The sequence below is a fragment of the Anomaloglossus baeobatrachus genome, chromosome 7 (genome assembly GCF_048569485.1).
Source record: "Anomaloglossus baeobatrachus isolate aAnoBae1 chromosome 7, aAnoBae1.hap1, whole genome shotgun sequence".
NCBI lineage: Eukaryota > Metazoa > Chordata > Amphibia > Anura > Aromobatidae > Anomaloglossus > Anomaloglossus baeobatrachus.
The window spans coordinates 123,353,869-123,378,426 of NC_134359.1; the positions used below are offsets into that span (position 1 = coordinate 123,353,869).

At 50.8% G+C, this 24,558-nt stretch overlaps 1 protein-coding gene across 1 annotated transcript in view; it reads left to right on the forward strand.

The window, feature by feature from the left end:
* The window catches only part of LOC142245983 (T-cell-specific surface glycoprotein CD28-like), a 204,329-nt gene that overhangs the window by 41,706 nt on the left and 138,065 nt on the right, over nt 1-24,558 (forward strand). The window lies entirely within an intron of this gene.

The following is a 24,558-nucleotide window of genomic DNA, read 5'->3' on the forward strand; positions in this document are numbered from 1 at the left end:
GCTGAATCCAGGCTTACCTGTTTTAGAAAGATGTGATGCTTGGTTGATTAAATATCTTTAATCAAAGTTGTAGAAGAGCACTGCACTTTGATTGATGTGTGCAACATGGGCGGATCTTTGTGGGTTGGGTTCTTGCATTTATTCCTCTTCCTCTAGCTTGCCCCCTTTTCTTTATTCGAATATCACGCAACGCCGACATTGCTGTTGTTGGCAGCACGTGCACATTGCCACAGTACTCAGATTTTCACTAAAATGGTGCCAGAGTCCGCGTATGCGCATACTGCAATCTCTGGTGCCATTTTATTATATATACTGCAGTGAACACTGAGAAGCATCAGCGCATGCGCAGATGTAAAAAAATATATATATCTGCACAAGCACCAATGCTTCTTATAGTCTTGTATGGCACTACATTTACCTTGTATAGCAAAATCCTGCTGGTTGGTCCTCTTTAATATGATATTATGTGTATATACAGTGGTGTGAAAAAGTGTTTGTGTGACGCCCTGGACTAGCCAGGTAGTCTGACTGTTGCCTCCCTCCAGGGTCTGATGTCCACACCAGGTGGGGCGGAGCCAGGCGGTTGGCCCCACCCACCGAGGAGTTCACAGGCCTGGAGGCGGGAAAAGTGACAGAGATTAAGTTTGGAGGTGAAAGTGAGAGGACAGAATCTGTCGGTGTCTGGGTAGGGGCCCAGACACAAACAGCAAGGTTGCCAGACGGTGGTGGCCGTCTGCAGGAGTTAGTGGATCTCTGTGGAACCGTAGGACCGGGGTCGGGCGGTGGCCTGCCAGTACCGAACCGGGGAGCGGAGTGAAGCTAAGCACACAGGCAGGGCCATCGGACCCCGACTAGGCTTGGAGACGCCGACAACGGTCATATCCGAGTATGACCGGAACCCCAGGGGTTTCCCAACAACCAAGACCCGACAGAAGGCAACAGTCCACACTGTGAGGATATACAGCCACCGCCATAGGCTAGAGATCCAAGGGCCAGCGCCTGCGGGCAAAACGGGCTCCTTCAGTACCTATACACCGGGGAGTGGACTACTGGTGAGCAACCACAGGAGTCAGAACCTTCTAACAAGGTGCAGGGAAAGATAGCCACCATTACACCACAAACACTGCGGCCGGCTACGGGACCCGTCCATCCAGCCGTTTGGTTTACCAGAGACTCTGTGCATCTGTGTCTGAGTGAGTACAACAGTGCCATCCGGCACCGCGCCGCGCTGCCCCTGCAACCCTGCACCCCAGCCATCCAGCCTCCCCATTACACCACCGGGCCCCGGGATCACCAACCCCTACCCACGGAGGGGACAACATCCTAAATGCTCCCTACCATTTCTCCCGGGATCCCCGTCACCAGCAGCGGTGGTGCCTATAATCACCATGACCCGTGGGTGGCGTCACGAACTATCTCCCAAAACAAACCACCCCCTTTTCACTCGTGGGTGAGGAGCGCTGCTCGAGTCCCCGGGTCCGGCCCACCACTCGAGCCACCGAGCAGCAGCAGCCGCGGACCCGAGCGTGGCGAGCGTGCCCCCTCCGCCCGTGACATTTGCAGCTTCCTAATTTTTTATTCTTTTGCATGTTTGTCACACTTAAATGTTTCAGATAACCAAACAAATTTTAATATTACACAAAGAAAACACAAGTAAACACAAAATGCAGTTTACAAATAGGGGTAAAAAGGACTCAGGGAAAAAGGAATTCAAACCTACAGGGCTCTGTGTGAAAAAGTGATTGCCCCTAAACCTAATGACAGGTTGGGCAATGAGTCTTTTACAACACTCTTGAGGAAATTTTGCCCACTCATCTTTGCAGAATTGTTGTAAATCAGCCACATTGGAGGGTTTTCAAGCATGAACTGTCTTTTTAAGGTCATGCCAATGCATCGCAATCAGATTAAAGTCAGGACTTTGACTAGGCCACTCCAAAGTCTAAATTTTGTTAAGAAGTATTGAATATGTCTGTACCTATTTGGTGCTGTGCTTCAAACAAATTGTTTTAAGATAGATATGGTTAACTTTTAATTTGTAATAATGTGAATTCTCAGTGCTGTGCACTATATAACGTGATCTAGTTGTTTAATGTATCATACCTGATGAAGAAGACTCAATGGTCCTTGAAATGCGTTGTATTTGAATAAAGAAAAGAAAAGAAATCACTGTCCCATGGTCCTGTGATAGCCATTTGGAGATCGTATAATTATTTTGCAATTTGTTCATATTGGCCCCCCCGTGTGCGATCCACAAACCAAGCTGCAGCCAGGAATTTTTCCTTATTGCAGAGTTGTGCCTAAACAGCACAACTGAATCAGGTGAGCCTTTCCAAATCAAAGAAAGCTGCTTATTCCAGAAGCGAGTGCAGGTTCACTCCTTGGAGCGCCCCTTTCTCCTGTTATTTCAGATTTTCAGAAATGCTGTGTAGTACTTCTATGCCAGATGAAATGGGAAATACACCTTCCAAAAAAATTCAACTTTTGTCTCCTCAAGAAACTGAGTATTCTCCCAAAAGTCTTGGGGATCATCAAGATGTTTTCTGGCAAAACTGAGATGAGCCTTTATTTTTGGCTCAACAGTGGTTTTCCTCTTGGAATGCTACCATAAATGCTATGTTTGTCCAGTCTCTTTCTTATGGAGGACACTGACCTTAACTTAGGCAAGTGAGGCCTGCAGTTTTTGGATGTTGTTGTGAGGTCTTTTGTGACCTCTTTGATGAGTCATTGCTGCATTCTCAGGGTAATTTTGGTTCCATATTTTTGCCATTTGTGGCTAATGGCTCTCACTGTGATTCGCTGGAGTCCCAAAGCTTTAGAAATGGCTTAATAACCTTTTTCAGACTGATAGATCTTTGTTTCTCAATTGTTCCTGAATTTCTTTGGATTGTAGCATGACGTCTAGCTAGGGAGGATCTTTTGGTCTACTTCCCTTTGTCAGGCAGGTCCTATTTAAGTGATTTCTTGATTGAGAACCGGTGTGGCAGTAACCAGGCCAGGGTGTGGCTAGAGAAATTGAACTCAACTACCCAAAGATGTGATAAGCCACAGTTAACTTATGCTTTTGGGGGGGGGGGGAAATCACTTTTCACACGGTTTAGGATTTCCTTTTCCCATAATAATGAAGACTTTCATTTATAAATGGCATTTTGTGTTTACTACTTGTGTTATCTTTGTCTAATATTTAAATTTGTTTGGTGATCTGAAACATTTACGTGTGAGAAACATGCACAAGAACAAGAAATCAGGAAGAGGCAAACACTTTTTCACACCACTTTTACACTATATAGTGTGAGGAGTCCATACACTATATAGTGTGTACATAGAACCCCACTATATATTATAAAGTTTATAGCTTTACTGTACTCCATAGTACATAGTTTTATGCAGCTCTGTCCATGAAAGCTGTATATATAATGTGGAGTCCAGTGCAGCTGTGTATAACTATACACTATATAAATATGTTGTTCTGTACACTGGAGATCAAAATTAGACAAGGTATGATCATTTGCTTTTTTCAGAAATAATGTAATCTACATTGATCAACATTGGAAGGTTTCTTTGTAAGGGTTAAACCATGCCACTAGAACAGTGTTTTATAAAAGAGCCAAAGTTTATCAACATGAAAACTTTACTTTGCCCAACACTTGAATACAAAAGAGATTACAAAATATGAGTCTATATCAACAAAAGAAAAAAATATATTGATTATATTAATTACATTGTATAAAAGATGACATAAGCAAACTACATATGGAGAAAGGACAAGAGGGACAAGAGCATAATGATTTAGAGAGGCAAATAATACAATACACAGAAATGAAACAATACACAAAAATGAAACAATACACAAAAATGATAGGTATATACGCAAGGGAAGACATGCAACTTGATAGCACCATAGCTGTAAGTACACGATATGTACCTGAGATTTAGAATTTTGCTCATGCAGATATACAAAGCAGCCTGAGAATCAGGTCTACCTAAAAGAGGAATACAAACATTATCAGTGTCATAAAAAAGCAGTGGATCACAATTGGAACAATGTGTATATAACTGAGAGTAAGAGAGAATAAAAATAACTCTAATGCCGCATCAGCAATGTATGGGTAAAGATCCAGTGTGGTGTGATGAATTCCGTAGTGAGCAGAATAGCTGTAGACTATAATGTAATTCAATGAGAGGAAAAGATTAAATACAGAGTATCAGACCAACAGGTCCGTGATATATATCATGTTGAAATGGGCAGGTATGCAATTGGCACAAGCAATGGAAACAACTTTATAGATGGAGTAGTACGTTAGGGATTCCTACAACAAGAATAAGGTGCAGAGTAAATATATTGGTGGAGAGCAGCAGAATACATAATAAAACAAAAGTACATAGCTGATAATGTGGTGAAGCATGTAGACGACGAGCGTTTGGGAGTGGACCCAATGGGCTGTACACCGGACTCCAGGGGCGGACACTGACAGCTTGGGGCCCCTGTGCAAGAAATTCTGCCTGTCCCCTCCCCACTTCTATGGTGACAAAGCTGTATAAATATATATAGGTATATACTGTATTACTAAATCCCCATATACTACACCTGTAATATACTACATCACTACACCCCCCCATACACTACACCTGTAATATAATACATCCCCATATACTATACCTGTGATAAACTATATCACTACACCCCTATATACTGTACCACTACACCCCCATATACTACACTTGCAATATACTACATCACTACATCCCCATATACTACACCTGTAATAAACTACATCACTACACCCCCATATATTACACCACTACACCCCCATATTCTACACCTGTAATATACTACATCACTACATCCAGGGGCGTAACTACCGCGGTCGCAGAGGTCGCGACTGAGACCGGGCCCGGCAGCTTTTAGAGGCCTGCTCTGCAGATCAGCAAGCAGCTCCTTTTTGTGAGAGGAGCTGCACTGATATAGCAAAGACCACGCGGGCGCTGTATGACCCGGTGCCTCTGTACCGCCCCGCGGCCTCGGCTGCGGCCACCGAGCTGCTCGGATCTGTGTTCGCGTTCTACGGGTGGTGGCTGGAGCTTCTCACGGACCCGGGGGTCACGTCGCTCTGCAAGGGGGGTTGGCGTTGCACACGGGGGATGCAGGTAGTTGATTTTGGGGTGATTGTTCGTGACGCCACCCACGGGTTGTGGTGATGGTGGACACCACCGCTGCGGTGAAGGTACGGTGACTCCCGGGAGCAGTGTAGTGGCGCAGCTAGGTGTTGACCCCTCCGTGGCTAGGGGATGTTGGTCCCGGGGCCCGGTTGTGCGAGGGCCGGGGTGCAGGGCGCAGGGTTGCGGTGCAGCGAGGTGTGGTGCCTGATGGCACTGGTGTACTCACGATTAAACCACACAGAGTCACTGGTAAACCAAACGATGGTATCAACGTGGCCCGCAGCCGGCTGCAGCTTCCTAATCGGGTTGGCAATGTCCACCTTTCTCCTGCACCTATGTTGTAGTTTGACCACTGTGCCTAAGCACTGGCAGTCCGCTCCCCGGCGTGTAGATGTCGGAAGAGCTCCTTTGCCCGCAGGCGCTGGAACTTGGATCTCTGGCCTTTGGCGGTGGCTACTATCCGGACGGGTTGGGCTGTTGCCATCAAACAGGACTTTGGTGGGAATGAACCCCTGAGATCCAGACCGCAATCAGTTAATTCAACTATGGTGGTGGCATATATCCTAGTTCGGGGTCTGAGTACCCTGCCTGGTGCTCCGGTATCCTGTTAGCTCCTCGTTTCGGTTCGGTGGGCCACTACCCTCTCCCGGTCCCTTACGGTTCCGCTGGTCGTGTTACCGGTATCCTGCAGGTGGCCACTGCCGTCTGCCTGCCTGACTGTTCTGGACCAACTCTCCACTGTCCTGCACTGAACTCTGCACTGGACTCAACTGTTTGTGTTTTCCTGCCTCAGGCCAGCAGACTCCTCGGGGGCGTGTCTTTCCACCTGACTCCGTCCACCTGGTGTGCCTGTCTAACACTGAGGGAGGCAATCAGGTCTTTGTGGTTGACTGATGGTACCTTTCTAGTGTGGGGGAGTGTATGTGGTGATGTTGTGACCTATGACCCCTGGGGTCCAGGGCGTCAAATTCCCCCTTGGTTTAATGCAGACCATCCGCGGGCTGCCCGTCCACACTGGTTTATTTTGTTGTTAACTGCAAAAAGATAAATAACAGGTAAACATTCAAAAAGCATTTTCATTTCTTCCCTTACGGGAGGCACATCACTTGAACCGTTGCAAACGGGAAAACATTTTTAATAACATTAACGGGTCCTTCTGCTTTCTCACCCAAGCAACCTGAACCTTGATGCTGCCCCTAAGAAACAGGCAGCACCCCTTTTCCCCAGTCCGGAAAACAGGAACTGGCCCAGGCCACCCAAGCGGGAACGGGTACGGTGCTACGCACCCGGCAGTTCTTCAGAGGCCCCACGTCCAAGGGGACCCCTGATCTGGAGGATGGTCACCAGTCCTGATGGTGACCGGACCCCAGCCTACTCTGCTGTGGGTCCTTCCTCTAACCAGCCTCTCCGGAGACTGGCAGTTGTGGGAAGGGGCAGTTGGGGGACTATTTACAAACCCAATAGTTTTTGGGTGGCTTGCATGTTCTCAGCCTTGTCTTTGGGGGAAATAGTGACAACATCAGTCCCAATGGGGACGGGCACTTCAGCAGCCAACGGGCTACCACAAAATAAACTTGTTGGTCCCAACGGGATCTATCACTTGTGAATCAGGTGAAAGCCTCAGGTGATTAATGCTCATTCATTAGGATATTTACACAATCAATACATCGCACCCCTAAATAGCAGTTTCCCTGTACATAAGCAAGGGCCTACCTAGGTTAGGTCGTGTGGACCTTCTGGGCCCAGTGTCAACAGTGGGAGGTAGTGGGACAGAGGGGATTATTGGCCCCTCTTCCCTTGTGTCAGGTATGGCAGGTAGAGACCTACGCGGGGGCGTAGTGTAGGTGCATCCCTGGGCACTGGTTCGGCTGGCTTGCTGGTGGATGTCTCCGTCTCTCTTTCTTCCACGGGTTGTGGGAACGTTATCACAGGAACAATCACCACGCCATTCTGCATAGGCCAGTCTGCTCTTAAGTCGCCCATTACAGTATGAATCACCTCCTTCTTCTTTTCCCCGCTCGGCACGGAAGCCTGAGTCCCATCTCACTATTTTTGAGAAACTCCAGACCGCCTTTGAGACCCGGACCGAGGCTGAGTTGCGGATGCAGTTCTACCAATGTCGGCAGCGGCCCGCAGACAGTATCAGAGACTATGCCCCGCGCTTGCAAACGGCCCTGCGGACCCTGAGGCGGGTGGACACCATCAGCGACGCCGACAGCAACAAGATGTTGGTGGAGCAATTTCTACAGTGACTGGGGTCTGCTGAAGATCGCAAACAGCTGCGGTTATGGACTCTGGAGCATGCTGACTTAGACTTTACGGTACTAAAGGAGCGAGCCATCAAGGCCCTGCAAACATCAACTGGTGGCGGTCCAGGTCTCTGTCCCCTGCTCGGCTGCATCGGTCAGCTGCCTGAGTACCACCATCGCCCGCTGTCTTCCAGTCATGGCATACAGGTCAAGAATTGGGTTTATCTTTTTCCGGAACACCTGTAAGGCGTCCGGCTTCCCATCGTACTGGGGTAGCCAAGTAGCACCGGGCACGTACGGCAGGGAGATTGGCATTACCTGGGCAACCGCTGGACCTGCGGCCTCCCCTGCTCTTGCGACCGGAGCGAGGGCTGCCACGTTCCCCTCTTCGGGCGTCGCCACTCCTGCAGCTGACGCCTCTCCGCCGTCTCCGGCAGGGGTAGACATCTTCTTCCCGACCTCCTTGGTTTTTCTACAGCACTTCTCTCTTTGGGGGCGGGGCTTCACTTTCGCGCCTCCACTGCTCGGGGAAGACGACTCGAGCGGGAAACTTTCGCGCCCAAGATGGCGGATCTTCAGATTTTTCAGCGGGATGCCGCTGACTGGAACCACAGGGCGCACTTCTACGGGTAAGTAGACTGGTTATATCCTGTTCACAGCGCCAGAATAGTCAATGTGTACCGCCCCGCGGCCTCGACTGCGGCCGCTGAGCCGCTCGGATCCGTGCTCGCGTTCTACGGGTGGTGGCTCGAGCCTCTCACGGACCCGGGGGTCACATCGCTCTGCAAGGGGGGTTAGCGTTGCACACGGGGGATGCGGGTAGTTGGTTTTGGGGTGATTGTTCGTGACGCCACCCACGGGTTGTGGTGATGGTGGACACCACCGCTGCGGTGTAGGTACGGGGACTCCCGGGAGCGGTGTAGTGGCGCAGCTAGGTGTTGACCCCTCTGTGGGTAGAGGATGTTGGTCCAGGGGGCCCGGTTGTGCGAGTGCCGGGGTGCAGGGTGCAGGGTTGCGGTGCAGTGTGGTGCGGTGCCTAATGGCACTGGTGTACTCACGATTAAACCACACAGGGTCACTGGTAAACCAAATGAAGGTATGAACGGGGCCCGCAGCCGGCTGCAGCTTACTAGTCGGGTTGGCAATGTCCACCTTTCTCCTGCACCTATGTTGTAGTTTGACTACTGTGCCTAAGCACTGGTAGTCCGCTCCCCGGCATGTAGATGTCGGAGGAGATCCTCTGCCCGCAGGCGCTGGCCCTTGGATCTCTGGCCTTTGGCCGTGGCTAGAGATGAGCGAACCGGTCGCGGTTCGGCTCGAGGTCGGTTCGCCGAACGGAGGTCCCGTTCGAGTTCGGTTTGTCGAACGTTCGACGAACCGAACTCGAACTGCATAGGAAACAATGGCAGGCAATCACAAACACATAAAAACACCTAGAAAACACCCTCAAAGGTGTCCAAAAGGTGACAAACAACTCACAACACAACACAAACACATGGGAAAGTGACAAGGACAAATTCTCATGTGAAAACAAAACAGCGTTACGAGGAAAAAGAGGATGAGACACAGATATAGGCATGGCATGACCTTCTAAAATCATGTAAAACACCGCAAGGTGACTCCAAGCGGAGTCTCCCTTTTTTCCAAAAATTGGGCCACACAGACACCTTATCAGTGGCAGCACTTGTGCCCTAGTTGCAAACAGGATGTTTTGATTTGCATCAAGCACATTCAAAAATACGCCATACTTAACCATCCCCAGGATGACACCGGGGTAGGTAGCAAAGTCTTTCCTGATCCCAGCTCTGTTCATCTTGGATCATTTTTAAAAAACACAGCAAGCAAGGGTTACTCCAAGCGGAGTCTCCCTTTTTTTCAAAAAATTGGGCCCCACACCCACCCACCCATTCAGTGGCAGCAGTTGTGCCCCAGTTGTACACTTCACAGCTAGATTTGCATCAAGCACATTCAAAAATACGCTATTCTTAACCGTCCCCAGGATGACACCGGGGTAGGTAGCAAAGTATTTCCTGATACCAGCTCTGTTCATCTTGGATCATTTTTAAAAAACACAGCAAGCAAGGGTTACTCCAAGCGGAGTCTCCCTTTTTTTCCAAAAATTGGGCCACACAGACACCTTATCAGTGGCAGCACTTGTGCCCTAGTTGCAAACAGGATGTTTTGATTTGCATCAAGCACATTCAAAACTACGCTATTCTTAACCGTCCCCAGGATGACACCGGGGTAGGTAGCAAAGTATTTCCTGATACCAGCTCTGTTCATCTTGGATCATTTTTAAAAAACACAGCAAGCAAGGGTGACTCCAAGCGGAGTCTCCCTTTTTTTCCAAAAATTGGGCCCCACACACACCCACCCATTCAGTGGCAGCACTTTTGCCCTAGTTGTACACTTCACAGCTAGATTTGCATCACGCACATTCAAAAATACGCTATTCTTAACCGTCCCCAGGATGACACCGGGGTAGGTAGCAAAGTATTTCCTGATACCAGCTCTGTTCATCTTGGATCATTTTTAAAAAACACAGCAAGCAAGGGTTACTCCAAGCGGAGTCTCCCTTTTTTTTCCAAAAATTGGGCCCCACACACACCCACCCATTCAGTGGCAGCACTTTTGCCCTAGTTGTACACTTCACAGCTAGATTTGCATCAAGCACATTTAAAAATACGCTATTCTTAACCGTCCCCAGGATGACACCGGGGTAGGTAGCAAAGTATTTCCTGATACCAGCTCTGTTCATCTTGGATCATTTTTAAAAAACACAGCAAGCAAGGGTTACTCCAAGCGGAGTCTCCCTTTTTTTCCAAAAATTGGGCCCCACACACACCCACCCATTCAGTGGCAGCAGTTGTGCCCCAGTTGTACACTTCACAGCTAGATTTGCATCAAGCACATTCAAAAATACGCCATAATTAACCGTCCCCAGCATGACACCGGGGTAGGTAGATAAAGTCTTTCCTGATCCCAGCTCTGTTCATCTTGGCTCCTTTTTAAAAACACAGCAAGCAAGGGTTACTCCAAGCGGAGTCTCCCTTTTTTTCCAAAAAATGGGCCCCACACACACCCACCCATTCAGTGGCAGCAGTTGTGCCCTAGTTTTACACTTCACAGCTAGATTTGCATCAAGCACATTAAAAAATACGCCATAATTAACCGTCCCCAGCATGACACCGGGGTAGGTAGATAAATAAAGTCTTAGCTGAACCATGACTTGTTCATCTTGGCTCCTTTTAAAAAAACACAGTAAGCAAGGGTTACTCCAAGCGGAGTCTCCCTTTTTTCAAAAAATTGGGCCACACAGACACCTTATCAGTGGCAGCACTTGTGCCCTTGTTGCAAACAGGATGTTTTGATTTGCATCAAGCACATTCAAAAATACGCTATTCTTAACCGTCCCCAGGATGACACCGGGGTAGATAGCAAGGTCTTTCCTGATCCCAGCTCTGTTCATCTTGGATCATTTTTAAAAAACACAGCACGCAAGGGTTACTCCAAGCGGAGTCTCCCTTTTTTCAAAAAATTGGGCCACACAGACATCTTATCAGTGGCAGCACTTGTGCCCTAGTTGTAAACAGGATGTTTTGATTTGCATCAAGCACATTCCAAATCCACAAGCATTTACTCTCCCCAGGATGACACAGGGGTAGTAAATTCCTGGTGGATTCATGACTTGTTCATTTTGATGAACGTTAGTCTGTCCACATTGTCACTGGACAGACGCGTGCGCTTATCTGTCAGCACACACCCAGCAGCACTGAAGACACGTTCAGAGACAACGCTGGCAGCTGGACACGACAAAATCTCCAAGGCGTAACTGGAGAGCTCTGGCCATTTTTCTAGATTTGAAGCCCAAAAGGAGCAAGGCTCCATTTGCAAAGTCAGGGCATCGATGTTCATTTGGAGATACTCCTGTATCATCCTCTCCAGCCGTTGACTATGTGTCAGACTTGTTGTCTCTGGTGGCCTTGCAAAGGAGGGTCTAAAAAAAATATGAAAAGATTCCATAAAATTGCTGTTACCAGCACCAGATACAGTCCTACTGGTACGGGTAGACTGTTGAAGATGACGAGACCGTCCCATGTTTGTCAAGTTACAACTGGGAGAATCACTCCCTGCACCTGCACGGTTGTTTGGTGGAAAAGCCGAGATAAGATCGAGTAACAGCTTCTGCTGATACTCCTGCATACGTGCGTCCCTTTCTATGGCTGGAATTATGTCACAAAATTTGGACTTGTACCGGGGATCTAATAGTGTGGCAATCCAGTAGTCATCATCACTTCTAATTTTGACAATACGCGGGTCATGTTGGAGGTAGTGCAACAAGAAGGCACTCATGTGTCTTGCGCAGCCATGCGGACCAAGTCCACGCTGTGTTTGTGGCATAGAGGTGCTAACCGTTCTTTCTTCCTCTGACATCTCCCCCCAACCTCTTTCAACTGAAATTTGACCAAGGTCTCCCTCATCTGCTGAGTCTTCCATGTCCATGGACAGTTCGTCCTCCATTTCTTCATGTTCTCCTGCACCTTCCTCAACTTTTCGCCTGCTACTATGCGCCCTTGTTGATCCCTGTCCCCCATGGTCCCATGCCTGCTGCGTTGGTGATGATGAACGTCTGGACCTTGGTGATGTTGTTGTCCCTTGCGCATATGAATCCTCCTGTAGTTCCTCCCCTTCCTGTTGTCCCACCCCCTTACTCCGAATAGTGTTTAGCGTGTGCTCCAGCATGTAAATGATTGGAATTGTCATGCTGATAATGGCATTGTCAGCGCTAAACATATTCGTCGCCATGTCGAAACTGTGCAGAAGGGTGCATAGGTCCTTGATCTGAGACCACTCCATCAGGGTGATCTGCCCCACCTCTGCATCTCGTTGGCCCAGGCTATACGTCATGACGTATTGCACCAGGGCTCGGCGGTGCTGCCACAGTCGCTGTAACATGTGGAGAGTCGAATTCCAGCATGTCGCCACATCGCATTTCAGGCGATGAACCGGCAGGCCGAAAGACTTCTGGAGAGATGCAAGTCGCTCAGCTGCGGCGGTTGAACGGCGGAAGTGAGCAGACAGTTTTCGTGCCCTGGTCAGAAGGCCATCTAGGCCGGGATAGTGTGTTAAGAATTGCTGGACGACAAGGTTCAACACGTGAGCCATACAAGGCACATGTGTCACCTTGCCCAGGCGAAGGGCCGCACCCAGGTTTGCAGCATTGTCGCACACAGCCTTACCAGGCTGCAGGTTGAGTGGAGACAACCATTTATTAAACTCTGACCGCAGAGCTGACCACAACTCCTCAGCTGTGTGACTCCTATTCCCAAGACATGTCAAGCTAAAGACCGCCTGATGCCGTTGCGCTCTGCTGCCAGCATAGTAATGAGGGGTGCGTGATTCCTTCTGCGCAGTGAGAACGCTGGTGGCCTGACCAGGCAGGCTTGGGGCGGAGGTGGAGGACCCAGATGAGGTGGAGGAGGCAGAAGCAGTGGCGGAACTTGGACAGACAGAGGATTGACACACAAGTCGTGGCGACGGCAAGACTTGTGCAGCAGACCCTTCACCATCTATCACCATAGTTACCCAGTGCCCAGTCAGCGACATGTAACGTCCCTGTCCATGCTTACTGGTCCAAGTATCGGTGGTGAAATGCACCCGTTCACACACAGAGTTTCTCAAGGAAGTGGTGATGTTGTGTGCGACATGCTGGTGTAGCGCGGGCACACCTTTCTTAGAGAAGTAGTGGCGACTAGGCATCTGGTACTGGGGCACAGCGACAGACATGAGGTCTCGAAAATCCTGTGTGTCCACTAGGCGGAAAGGCAGCATTTTGGTAGCCAAGAGCTTACAGAGGGATACAGTCAACCTCTTAGCTTTGTCATGGGTCGCAGGAAATGGCCTTTTATTTGACCACATCTGAGGGACAGAGATCTGGCTGCTGTGTGTAGACGGTGTTGAGTAGGGTGTCCCAGGAAAAATGCAGGTTTGTGAGGAAAGTGCAGGCGGAGACATGATGTTGCCTTCATCCAACGTTGGTGCTATCGATGTCTGAGAGAGCTGTACACACTCACTTGTTTCCCCTTCCAAACCAACTGACGACCTACCAAGCAAAGTGCCTGTTGCGGTTACAGTGGTGGAAGTTGTGCGTGGAAAACCAGGTGTGACAGCTGTCCCCACAGTCCTAGAAGATGAAGAGCGCGCGGATGCACTGGAAGGGGCAGGCCGTGGATGGTTTGCTCCGCTAGGCTGCATTGCAGCACAGTGAGCTTCCCACCGGGACCTATATTTATTCATGTGACGATTCATGGAAGAAGTTGTCAAACTGCTGAGGTTTTGACCTCTACTAACAGACTCACGACAAATTTTACACATCACATAATTTGGGCGATCTTTTTCTATGTCAAAAAAGGACCAGGCTAGGCAAGGCTTAGAGGGCATGCGACCTGCTGAGCCCCCCCGACTAGTGCTCAGAGGCAGAGTGGTGGCTGAGGATGCAGTTGTAGACGTGCTACCAGTGCTCCGACTCTGTCCAGGAAGGCGCAAGGTAACTTCGTCGTCGGTTGCATCCTCCTCCACCGCCTCTGTTGACCTCCTCGAGTGCCTGACTGGGGGTTGACAGTAGGTGGGATCTAGAACTTCATCATCAATTGTTGTGTTTGCACTCCCCTCCCCCTCAGACCGAGCCTCTTCTTGCCCTGACCGAATATTTAAGTTATCATCCCAATCGGGTATCTGCGTCTCATCTTCATCAGTATGTTCCTCATTGTCTATAACCACAGGTGTTACAGTTTGTGACAAAGGGTCAACATTATGCTCAGAAACTTGGTTCTCACGGCCTGAATCAGAGTCACAAAGGTTCTGGACATCACTGCAGACCATTTCCTGGTATGTACTCACTGTAGCTTGGGAGCAGACCTCTGATTCCCAGGCTATAGTGTGACTGAACAGCTCTGCAGACTCAGCCATCTCAGTTCCACCATACTGTGCAGGGCTGATGGAGACTTCAGAGCTGGGAGAAAGCAAGTTTGATTGGGATGACAACTCAGAGGACTGGTGTTTTTTGGATGCGGTACTTGAAGTGGCTGAGAGGGCACTTGTTGGACCACTTGAGATCCATTCAAGCATTTTCCTTTTTTGGCCATCATCTACCTTTGTTCCTGTTCTTCGTGTCCATAAAAAAGGGAGCACATCGGATTGTCCACGGTAAGTAGTAGACATCTTACTTTTGCTGGTAGATGGTCTATCTTCAGCAGATGATAATGGAGCTTTGCCACCTTCCCCACGGACAAACCCTTTTTTTCCTTTTCCAGCACGCCTCTTCCCCTTTCCACCAGCATCTGTCATTTTGCCACTCATGTTGATTGCGACAAGATTGTGCACTGAAAATGTGGTAGTAAAAATTGAGAGGTGGTGTAGATTGCAGCGGTGGTCTAGCTTTATTAACAGCAGAATAATAAAGAATAAATATCCCTGATAATGCAACTACGGCCCTTAAACTGGCAGCATAAATTGCTAGTATAATGGCTTAGTTATAATGAGTTGGAGTGTGCAATGCAGGCAGAGGTGCTGCAAATATCTGTGCACTAGTGGGACTATACAGAAGTCCAATAGCCACGTTTAGGATGACACTAGGTACACTCAGTATTTGCTAGTATAATGGCTTAGTAACTATCAGTTGGAGTGTGCAATGCAGGCAGACGTGCTGCAAATATCTGTGCACTAGTGGGACTATACAGAAGTCCAATAGCCACGTTTAGGATGACACTAGGTACACTCAGTGTTTGCTAGTATAATGGCTTAGTTATAATGAGTTGGAGTGTGCAATGCAGGCAGACGTGCTGCAAATATCTGTGCACTACTAAGACTATACAGAAGTCCAACAGCCATGTTTAGGATGCCACTAGGTACACTCAGTGTTTGCTAGTATAATGGCTTAGTAGCTATCAGTTGGAGTGTGCAATGCAGGCAGAGGTGCTGCAAATATCTGTGCACTAGTGGGACTATACAGAAGTCCAACAGCCACGTTTAGGATGCCACTAGGTACACTCAGTGTTTGCTAGTATAATGGATTAGTTATAATGAGTTTGAGTGTGCAATGCAGGCAGACGTGCTGCAAATATCTGTGCACTACTGGGACTATACAGAAGTCCAATAGCCACATTTAGGATGACACTAGGTACACTCAGTGTTTGCTAGTATAATGGCTTAGTTATAATGAGTTGGAGTGTGCAGAGGACAGGAGGGTACAGTGCCAGGGTTGTGGGGCTCTGGGTAGAGGAATGGAAGCCTGCCTTTCTATTCCCTCCTAATGGGGAAATGCAGCGAGGAAATCCCTGACCTTAGCTACACAGACGCTGTCTCTGTTTTCAGGACCTGTCACCTATGGCTCTGACCCTGCCGGTACGAGCCCTTAAAAGGACTGATAGAAAGTGCTATCCGTAAGCGTTCCAGCGCTGTGTATGGAGCACATACAGCAGTATCGGCGATAGGACTCAGGACGGAGCTGCGCCAGTGATGTCTGACACCAAGGACGCAGAAGAGATAATGGCGTCCGGACGGGCAGATACTCGTTTTTATAATGCAGGGACATGTGACATGGACATCCTATCACACATGCCGTTGCTTCTCTGGCTAAAAGTCCACTTAGCTGTGTGTGTGTCTGGGATTGGCTGACATGCTGGCCCTCCCCACTACAAGCGCGCGCTTAGGGAAGGAAGACAAGGAAAAAAAAAAAAATCTGGCGATCGCCATTATCCATACAGCAGTGATCTGAAGGCGCTGTTCCCGCACACTATACACTGAAATTTCATAATAGTGTCAGTCACAGAGTGACTTACACTATTACAGCGGAAAGCCAGCTGGGAATTAGCTGTTTTTTTGCTGCTAGAACCGTTCTCGAACGTATCTAGAACTATCGAGCTTTTGCAAAAAAGCTCGAGTTCTAGTTCGATCTAGAACAGGCCCCAAAATCACTCGAGCCGCGAACTGGAGAACCACGAACCTAGAACCGCGCTCAACTCTAGCCGTGGCTACTATCAGGATGGGTTGGGCTGTTGCCGTCAAACGGGACTTTGGTGGAAATGAACCCCTGAGGTCCAGACCGCAATCAGTTAATTCAACTATGGTGGTGGCATATAGCCTAGTTCGGGGTCTGAGTACCCTGCGTGGTGCTCCGGTATCCTGTTAGCTCCCTGGTTCGGTTCCGGTGGGCCACTTCCCTGTCCCGGTCCCTTACGGTTCCGCTGGTTGTGTTCCCGGTCTCCTGCAGGCGGCCACTGCCGTCTGCCTGCCTGACTGTTCTGGACCAACTCTCCACTGTCCTGCACTGAACTTTGCACTGGACTCAACTGTTTGTGTTTTCCTGCCTCAGGCCAGCAGACTCCTCGGGGGGCGTGTCTTTCCGCCTGACTTCGCCCACCTGGTGTGCCTGTCTAACACTGAGGGAGGCAATCAGGTCTTTGTGGTTGACTGATGGTACCTTTCTAGTGTGGGGGGGGTGTATGTGGTGATGTTGTGACCTGTGACCCCTGGGGTCCAGGGCGTCACATTCTCCCTTGGTTTAATGCAGACCGTCCGCGGGCTGCCCGTCCACACCGGTTTATTTTGTTGTTAACTGCAAAAAGATAAATAACAGGTAAACATTCAAAAAGCATTTTCATTTCTTCCCTTACGGGAGGCACATCACTTGAACCGTTGCAAACGGGAAAACATTTTTAATAACATTAACGGGTCCTTCTGCTTTCCCACCTAAGCAACCTGAACCTTGATGCTGCCCCTAAGAAACAAGCAGCACCCCTTTTCCCCAGTCCGGAAAACAGGAACTGGCCCAGGCCACCCAAGCGGGAACGGGTACGGTGCTACGCACCCGGCAGTTCTTCAGAGGCCCCACGTCCAAGGGGACCCCTGACCTGGAGGATGGTCACCGGTCCTTCCTCCAACCAGCCTCTCCGGAGACTGGCAGTTGTGGGAAGGGGCAGTTGGGGGACTATTTACAAACCCAATAGTTTTTGGGTGGCTTGCATGTTCTCAGCCTTGTCTTTGGGGGAAATAGTGACAACATCAGTCCCAATGGGGACGGGCACTTCAGCAGCCAACGGGCTACCACAAAATAAACTTGTTGGTCCCAACGGGGATTGTCACTTGTGAATCAGGTGAAAGCCTCGGGTGATTAATGCTCATTCATTAAGATATTTACACAATCAATACATCGCACCCCTAAATAGCAGTTTCCCTGTACCTAAGCAAGGGCCTACCTAGGTTAGGTCGTGTGGACCTTCTGGACCCAGTGTCATCAGTGGGAGGTAGTGGGACAGAGGGGATAATTGGCCCCTCTTCCCTTGTGTCAGGTATGGCAGACAGAGACCTACGCGGGGGCGTAGTATAGGTGCATCCCTGGGCACTGGTTTGGCTGGCTCGCTGGTGGATGTCTCCGCCTCTCTTTCTTCCACGGGTTGTGGGAACGTTATCACAGGAACAATCACCCCGCCATTCTGCATAGGCCAGTCTGCTCTTAAGTCGCCCATTACAGTATGAATCACCTCCTTCTTCTTTTCCCCGCTCGGCACGGAAGCCGGAGTTCCATCTACCAGCCTTAGGGGATCTGGGCATTCTTCAGGTGGTCTCTAGAAATGGTAGCCGTGGTCTTCCCCTGGTCACGACTGATCAAATAAGTCTTCTCATTCTCCCATCCAGTGGGTTGCACGACATATGGGGTCCTCTCCCACTGATCATTGAGCTTGTGTGTCCTTCTCTTGCGTTTTAGTACCACATCCCCGGGTGCAAAGGGGGCAGCCGGAGCCCGCCTGTTGAAGTGCTGCTCCTGTTTTTCTCGGCTCTGGCGCAGATTCCTTTCCACATATTCTTGGATCTGTCGATACTGCATCTGTCGCTTGGCGTCCCAGCAGTTGGTGGATGAGAGGGCTTCGGGTGCTTCTATATCCATCTCCAGGTTTACGGGCAGCCGTCCCGGTCGGGCTCTCATTAGATATGCCGGCGTACACTTGGTGGAACTGCAGGGGATGTTATGGTACATATCCACCAGGTCAGGCAACTTCTCAGGCCACAGGTTCATTTCCTCTAGTGGTAGCGTCTTGAGGAGGTTCAGGACCAGGTGATTCCTTTTCTCACACATCCCATTAGTCTGGGCATGGTATGGCGTAGGCTGGATCTTCTTACACCCATACAAGTGACAGAACTCCTGGAACACCTCCGCTTCAAAGGCCGAGCCCTGGTCTGTGAGCACCCTTTCCGGGTAGCCGTGTGGTCGACAGAAGTAGGCCTGGAAGGCTCTAGCTGTGGTATAGCCCGTCAGATCTTTAACTGGGACAACCACCATGAACCTGGAGTAATGGTCCACGATGGTCAGGGCATAGGTGTACCCGCTTCGGCTGGGCGTGAGCTTGATGTGGTCCAGGGCAACCAACTCCAATGGCTGGTGGGTGATGATCGGCTGAAGGGGGGCCTTCAGGCTGGCCTGATCTCGCCTTCTCAGGGTGAAGGGGCCACATTCTCGACACCAGGCCTCCACAGACTCCCGCATCCCACTCCAGTAGAACCCCTCTCTCAACAACATCTCCAGCTTCTTCCAACCGAAGTGTCCTGCACCATCGTGGTTGGCCTTCAGGACCCTGGGCACACTGGCTTGAGGGACCACCACCTGGCGAACTTTCTCATGGGTCTTTGGATTGATCATTTCCCGGCACAGCTTCCCCTGATGCAGGTGAAGCCGGTTTCTCTCCTTTCACAACCGTTGGGCTTCTGAGGGGGCCGCAGGATCCAACCGGGAGGAGCCCTGCGCGATCATGGCTTTAACCAGCTGGACCGCAGGTTCCTGATCCTGGGCTTCCTGCCACCCCTGACCGGGCAGCGGGTCAAGGTTCACCTGCTGTTGGTTAACGCAGGGCTTCTCATCTCGGGGCCGATGGAAGGCGGGTAGCTCAATTTCTTCAAGGTCATTGTTCTCTACCCCGTCAGCAGGTAGGTGCGGCATTCGGGACAGCGCATCTGCATTGGTGTTCCTGCAGCCGGCCCTGTAGTTGGACAGTCGAGCCATCCACCGCTGCTCCAGGGCACCCAGCTTGGCCGTGTCTAGATGTGTCAATGGATTCTTGTCCATGTAGGCAGTAAACTTCGCCGCTGCGAGGTAATGCTTGAACCTTTCAGTTATGACCCACACAAGGGCTAAGAACTCAAGCTTGAAGGAACTGTAGTTTTCGGGGTTCCGTTACGTCGGCCGAAGCTTTCTGCTAGCGTAGGCGATCACCCTTTCCTTCTCATCCTGCACCTGGGACAGGACCGTGCCCAGGCCAACATTACTGGCATCGGTATAGAGAACGAACGGGAGACCGAAGTCCGGGTAGGTCAGGATTTCTTCGCCCGTCAGGGCTGACTTCAACTGGTGGAAGGATTCCTCATGTTTCTCATTCCAGACAAACGGGGGGCCAGGGGCTCTCCCATTCTTGGTCTGTCCCACGAGGAGGTCTTGCATGGGCGCGGCCATCTTTGTGTACCCCTTGATGAAACGGCGGTAGTATCCCACCAGGCCCAGGAACTGCCTGACTTCTCTCACCGTGGTCGGTTGTGGCCAGCTATGGATGTCAGCAACCTTCTCCGGATTCGGAGCAAGCTCAACACCTCCCCCATACAGTGCTCAATCACATTGGTCCCGAGGACCACATTTGGGTTACGGTCATTGGACTCATTCAGCACCACAATCATCCCTTGGTGTTTCAGCTGCTTCCGTCCCACTCTCAGGGTTACTTCCCTGAGCCCCACTTGGGTCATGGGGAGCCCATTGGCCGCAATAACGGTCATGTTATCATCGGGAGGGACGAATTCACTATCGGCCCAATATCGTTGGTACAATGAATAAAGCGGGCTTTACACGCTACGACATCGCTAATGCGGAGTCGTTGGGGTCACGGAATTCGTGACGCACATCCGGCCGCATTAGCGATGCCGTTGCGTGTGACATCGATAAGCGATTTTGCATCGTTGCAAAAACGTGCAAAATCGCTAATCGGCGACACGGGGGTCCATTCTCAAATCTCGTTACTGCAGCAGTAACGAGGTTGTTCCTCGTTCCTGCGGCAGCACACATCGCTGCGTGTGACGCCGCAGGAACGAGGAAGCTCCCCTTACCTGCCTCCCGACCGCTATGCGGAAGGAAGGAGGTGGGCGGGATGTTACGTCCCGCTCATCTCCGCCCCTCCGCTGCTATTGGGCGGCGGTTCAGTGACGTTTCAGTAACGTCGCTGTGACGCCGCATGGACCGCCCCCTTAGAAAGGAGGCGGTTCGCCGGTCACAGCGACGTCGCCGGACAGGTAAGTATGTGTGACGGCTGTGGGCGATGTTGTGCGATACGGGCAGCGATATGCCCGTGTCGCGCAACAGATGGGGGCGGGTACCCACACTAGCGATATCGGGACCGATATCGCAGTGTGTAAAGTAGCCTTAAGGCATAGTGGTTACCTGCGATCCAGTGTCCAGCAGGGCCATAGTCGGGACGTCGTCCACCGCCAGGGGGATGATGGGGCGGCCTCCCACAAACCAGTCTCTTCAGTCTACTGGGTCTACTCCTGAGGATTGGCCCTTGGCCTCAGGGGTTGCTCGTTTAACGGACATCGCCTAGAGTAATGGCCGGGCTTGTTGCACCTGTAGCACACAGGTGGCCTATACCGCAGGTCGGTGTTCTTCCTCTGCTGCATCCACGGGACGTCCTCCGGGCTGTCGGCGAGCTGAATCTTCTCTTGGGGCTTGACTCTCATCGGCAGCTGGAGTGCGGCGAGGATCCGGGTAAGATCTTCATTCATATGCTGGACCTGCGAGGCCAGCGCTTCTAATGTCCCGACGGCAGTAGCAGGGGCCGGTCGAGCCAAGGGAGGGGGCGCCACTGAGACGGGAGCGGTTTCAGCCGGCCAAGGGGCCGCGTCAGGAGCGCCACCAGTTGATGTTTGCAGGGCCTTGATGGCTCGCTCCTTTAGTACCGTAAAGTCTAAGTCAGCATGCTCCAGAGTCCATAACCGCAGCTGTTTGCGATCTTCAGCAGACCCCAGTCCCTGTAGAAACTGCTCCACCAACATCTTGTTGCTGTCGGCGTCGCTGATGGTGTCCACCCGCCTCAGGGTCAGCAGGGCCGTCTGCAAGCGCGGGGCATAGTCTCTGATACTGTCTGCGGGCCGCTGCCGACATTGGTAGAACTGCATCCGCAACTCAGCCTCGGTCCGGGTCTCAAAGGCGGTCTGGAGTTTCTCAAAAATAGTGACTACTGAGGCCCGGTCCGCATCGGTCCAGGTCTCTGTCCCCTGCTCGGCTGCACCGGTTAGCTGCCTGAGTACCACCATCGCCCGCTGTCTTCCAGTCATGGCATACAGGTCAAGAATTGGGTATATCTTTTTCCGGAACACCTGTAAGGCATCCGGCTTCCAATTGTGCTGGGGTAGCCAAGTAGCACCGGGCACGTACGGCAGGGAGATCGGCATTACCTGGGCAAACGCTGGACCTGCGGCCTCCCCTGCTCTTGCGACCGGAGCGAGGGCCGCCACGTTCCCCTCTTTGGGCGACGCCGCTCCTGCAGCTGACGCCTCTCTGCCGTCTCCGGCAGGGGTAGACATCTTCTTCCCATCCCCCCTTGGTTTTTCTACAGCACTTCTCTCTTTGGGGGCGGGGCTTCACTTTCGCGCCTCCACTGCTCGGGGAAGACGACTCGAGCAGGAAACTTTCGCGCCCAAGATGGCGGATCTTCAGATTTTTCAGCGGGATGCCGCTGACTGGAACCACAAGGCGCACTTCTACGGGTAAGTAGACTGGTTCTATCCTGTTCACAGCGCCAGAATAGTCAATGTGTACCGCCCGGTGGCCTCGGCTGCGGCCGCCGAGCCGCTCGGATCCGTGCTCGCGTTCTACGGGTGGTGGCTTGAGCCTCTCATGGACCCGGGGGTCACGTCGCTCTGCAAGGGGGGTTAGCGTTGCACACGGGGGATGCGGGTAGTTAGTTTTGGGGTGATTGTTCGTGACGCCACCCACGGGTTGTGGTGATGGTGGACACCACCGCTGCGATGAAGGTACGGGGACTCCCGGGAGCGGTGTAGTGGCGCAGCTAGGTGTTGACCCCTCCGTCGGTAGAGGATGTTGGTCCCGGGGCCCGGTTGTGCGAGGGCCGGGGTGCAGGGCGCAGGGTTGCGGTGCAGTGCGGTGCGGTGCCTGATGGCACTGGTGTACTCACGATTAAACCACACAGAGTCACTGGTAAACCAAACGAAGGTATGAACGGGGCCTGCAGCTGGCTGCAGCTTCCTAGTCGGGTTGGCAATGTCCACCTTTCTCCTGCACTTATGTTGTAGTTTGACTACTTTGCCTAAGCACTGGTAGTCCGCTCCCCGGCGTGTATATGTCGGAGGAGCTCCTTTGCCCGCAGGCGCTGGCCCTTGGATCTCTGGCCTTTGGCGGTGGCTACTATCAGGACGGGTTGGGCTGTTGCCGTCAAATGGGACTTTGGTGGGAATGAACCCCTGAGGTCCAGACCGCAATCAGTTAATTTGACTATGATGGTGGCATATAGCCTAGTTCGGGGTCTGAGTACCCTGCCTGGTGCTCTGGTATCCTGTTAGCTCCCCGGTTCGGTTCCGGTGGGCCACTACCCTGTCCCGGTCCCTTACGGTTCCGCTGGTCGTGTTCCCGGTCTCCTGCAGGCGACCACTGCCGTCTGCCAGCCTGACTGTTCTGGACCAACTCTCCACTGTCCTGCACTGAACTCTGCATTGGACTCAACTGTTTGTGTTTTCCTGCCTCAGGCCAGCAGACTCCTCGGGGGGGCGTGTCTTTCCGCCTGACCTGGTGTGCCTGTCTAACACTGAGGGAGGCAATCAGGTCATTGTGGTTGACTGATGGTACCTTTCTAGTGTGGGGGGGGTGTATGTGGTGATGTTGTGACATGTGACCCCTGGGGTCCAGGGCGTCACACCTCCGCCGCTGACATCGGGCCCCCCTTCCCCCTCATCATACACAGCAACAATGAAGAAGCGTTGAGTCGCATGTGCAGCTCCACGCTCCTTCATTCTCCCTCTTTGCCTGCGCGGTGACGTCACTCCTGTGCGTCCGCTGTGCTCAGATCACAGAGCGCAGGGCGGGAGGATGCCAACAGCAGCTGCTGGGGAGCGGAGGAGAGATGAGGATGGAGCAGTGGGGAACGAGGACACGTGAGGACAGCAGCGGGGGAATGAGGAAAGCGGTAAAAACATTTTTTTTTTAAATCAGTGCATACCCGGGGGAGCTGCCAGCAGTATACAGGGAGCATGGGGGAGCTGCACAACCCACCATATACTACACCTGTAATATTCTACATCACTACATCACCATAGACTACACCTGTAATATAATATATCCTTATATACTATACCTGTGATAAACTATATCACTACACCCCTATATACTATACCACTACACCCCCATATACTACACTTGCAATATACTACATCACTACATCCCCATATACCACACATGTAATATACTACATCACTACAGTACATCACCATATACTCCACCTGTAATAAACTACATCACTACACCCCCCATATATTACACCACTATACCCCCATATTCTACACCTGTAATATACTACATCACTACACCCCCATATACTACACCTGTAATAAATTAAATCCCTACATCCCCATATATGACACCTGCAATAAACTACATCACTACACCACCATATACTACACATGTAATAAACTACATCACTACACCTTCAGTATATTACACCTGTAATATACTACATCACTACACCCCCATATACTACACCTGTAATATACTATATCCCCATATACTACACCTGTAATATATTACATCAGTAGACCCCCCCATACACTACACCTGTAATATAATACATCCCCATATACTATACCTGTGATAAACTATATCACTACACCCCTATATACTGTACCACTACACCCCCATATACTACACTTGCAATATACTACATCACTACATCCCCATTTACTACACCTGTAATATACTACATCACTACAGTACATCACCATATACTCCACCTGTAATAAACTACATCAATTCACTTCACCCCCCATATATTACACTACTACACCCCCATATTCTACACCTGTAATATACTACATCACTACACCCCCATAT